Source organism: Dinoponera quadriceps, unplaced genomic scaffold (genome assembly GCF_001313825.1).
Source record: "Dinoponera quadriceps isolate SergipeBrazil2010 unplaced genomic scaffold, ASM131382v1 scaffold12280, whole genome shotgun sequence".
Lineage (NCBI taxonomy): Eukaryota > Metazoa > Arthropoda > Insecta > Hymenoptera > Formicidae > Dinoponera > Dinoponera quadriceps.
In genome coordinates this window covers 771-3,924 of record NW_014566333.1, presented here as the reverse complement: position 1 = coordinate 3,924, position 3,154 = coordinate 771, and the positions used below count along the sequence as shown (strand labels likewise).

Below are 3,154 nucleotides of genomic sequence, written 5' to 3'. Positions count from 1 at the left end.
TCTGACTTTTACTCACAAACTCCGCATGCACTTTTGTATTCACCCAATAGATTGTATCTAATGTGCTTCCAAGCTAAATATTGCATAGGGTACGTATATCTCATTAATTTGTTTTAATTTGTCTATATGATGTTAATGTAAATCATATAATGCTACTTTCTAAAAGAAATAAATTATATAGTATTTAAAAATTATTTTATGCCTTGCAAGCAACATATGATGATCGGTAATTTATATTGATCGGTTACGTATTGTTATTAAGAAGCAATTATATATAATCTGCAGTTTTCGTCTTCAGTTACACTACTCTTATTGGTGCTAGTGCTGGTGCTCATCGTTTGTGGTCACATTGATCTCACAAGGCGAAATGGCCAATGAGACTTATATTAATGATTTTACAAACCGCAATTTATCAAGTTTGTTTCCCTTCTGGATCTCATTTTCATCTACTTTTGCCGTAACACAATCTCACATATATTTTGTTTTATTATTAAATTTCTTTATTATTATATACACGTTGTCGACTACGATAAGTTAATACTTTTACTATCTCGTTAGTTTTCAATTTATTGGTGAGCCAGAAATCATAGAGTGCATCACAAGTACATCAACACTGATCCATATAACTCAAAAAGAGGATTTTTTTTCTCGCATATAGGATGGATTCTATTTCGTAAGCATCCAGAAGTAATAAAGAAAAGCGTTAAGATAGATTTCAGCGACCTCGAGTAAGATCCTATTGTAACATTTCAAAAGAAGTATGCGAAATACAAAGTTTTATTATGCGAATAAAAAGTATTAATAAAGTATTAATTAAATATTACTAATTAATCAGCCTAATATCCTTGTTTATATTGTACTTACTTGTCGCAGGTGGTACAACTATGTGTTGCTGATTTTTGGCTTTATTCTGCCGACGCTGATACCATATTGTTGCTAGGGCGAGACGTTATGGTGTGCGTGGTACGCCAATCTATTTAGGGTCGTTATGTTTCTGCACTGCACCTTCACGATTAATTCTGTGGCTCATAAATGGGGTATAAAAGCATATAACAAGTAGGTGGTAGTCTATTTATAATTATCGAGGATGTGTTTAATAAAATTATAAATAATGATTGTTTCATGAGTATACGTGTGTGTGTGTGTGTGTGTGTGTGTGTGTGTGTGTGTGTGTGTGTGTGAAATTAATGAAATTAATAAAGTAATGTACGCTTATACGGACTGTCACACAAAAGCGTGTCGGCGATATCTTTGAAATTTGATACTTAATGAAAACGAAGCCACGATAATCTAAATATATACAGTCCTCTCGAATACGCCTTAGGTCAATTTCTTTCAGATATTTTTGTGTCATTAATGAGAACAGAGCTTCAGAGATAAGTGCTACGTATAAAAATGATTTGAGGTGGTTTTCCTATGTAGTCACTCAAAAAGGCCAAAAATGAGTTTGGCGAGTGCTTCTAAATATTTGCATAAGTCGTCACAGTTCGTTAGGAAGTGGGTAAAACGATAAAAAGAAATATCGTCAGATTAGAGATCTTCAGATTAGTTTATATAAAGAAACAAACAGTGTTGATGACTTTCCAGATCGCGGCTCAAAGTGAAAGATTACCAACAGGGAGATAAAGTGATTCTTCGACTTTTTGAGAAAAATCCGAATCTTTCTTTACGAAGAGAACAAGCAATTTTGTCAAAAAAGGGTGCAAACGTTAGTATAATGACACTGAAACGACGTTTGGAAGAACATAATGTCAAATGGCATAATACAATATCCAAACCGATATTTTCAAAAAAAGCATGTCGAAAATCGTCCAGCGTGGGCTCATCAAAATATCGTTCCCGTCTGGAGCAACATAACGTTCAGTGATGAATCTTCTTTTTGAGCCTAGTGTCCTATTATACATGCTTGGTCTAGCCGTGGACAACCAGTAATAGAAAGGAATGTAAAACACCTGACAAAAAATGCATGTTGGGGTTGTTTTAACGCATGGAGTTTCCGGAGTTTGTGGGTTTTCACCAATAATCTGAATGCACAAAAAATATTAAAATCGAAAAGGACTTCTTACGTCAGTTAAACATTGGTTTAGTTAAACCGAGGACGATGGATTGTGCAAGAAGATAACGACCCGAAACATCGAAGTCGAATCTGTACCGAAAGGAAAGCGAAAAATGGCATCATCGTATTGAATTGGCCTTCCCAGTCCCCTGATGCAAATCCGATAGAAAATGTGTGGTCCATAACAAAGCACAAACTTAAAGGAAAACGTACATTAAAATTAAAAACTTAATAAAACGTATTCGTCAAATATGGAGATCGCTACCTGTGTAATACGCTGAGAAATTGATAGAAAGTATACTAAGAAGATGCGAAGCTATAATTGTTAACGGAGGAGATTGGACTCACTAAGTAAGAGAGTATTAGTGTTTTCTATATACTTTTGATTTATCGAAATAAATTTATAAATAAATTTATATATATAGAGATATCGCCGACACGCTCTTGTATGACAAACTGTACGATTATCGGTCATTATTATATTTTGTTTCTTAATAGTATTTATTTTTAACCATAAGATCAATCACGCCCACCGACAGCGTGTTTGTTGCCATATCGACGTTTGGTGAAGGCTGGCACAACTATTATCATACCTTCTCTTGGGACTACCGGTCGAATGAATTCGGAAGTAATAGTACTATTAAGTACCTGCAGTGCCACAGCTTTCATCAATCTCTGCGCTTTTCTGGGTATGGCTTACGACTTGAAGGTAACGAATCTTGATATGGTACAACGACATATTGCTCAGAATAGCAAAGAAATGTGTCATCAAAAGTAAAATTGAAAGAGTTTTAAACTTTACAAGATATTTGACAAAATATATACATCGTACCCACATACATGGTGAACACGTAGCTTGTGTGAAGGGTAGAACTCAATAAATTGTACAAAAAAGCTTTATATCATTTTGCAATCGCGATAACTGTTGAAATTATTTAATGATTGATATAATTTAAATTTAAATTTAAGTCTTTAGTTAGACTCTTGGTGAATCAGCGCATTGACGGTGGAGGACGATTAACAAAGTCTCTTTCAAGATATATGGAGTCTGTGGTTAAGAGATTTTTAACAAACAACGAACATTGTGTATGAGACTTT

At 34.2% G+C, this 3,154-nt stretch overlaps 1 pseudogene; it reads left to right on the top strand.

Annotated features, from left to right (window-relative positions):
* The first annotated feature begins 219 nt into the window (after nt 1-219).
* LOC106751371 lies at nt 220-2,765 on the top strand (annotated as a pseudogene).
* The last annotated feature ends 389 nt before the right edge of the window (nt 2,766-3,154 follow it).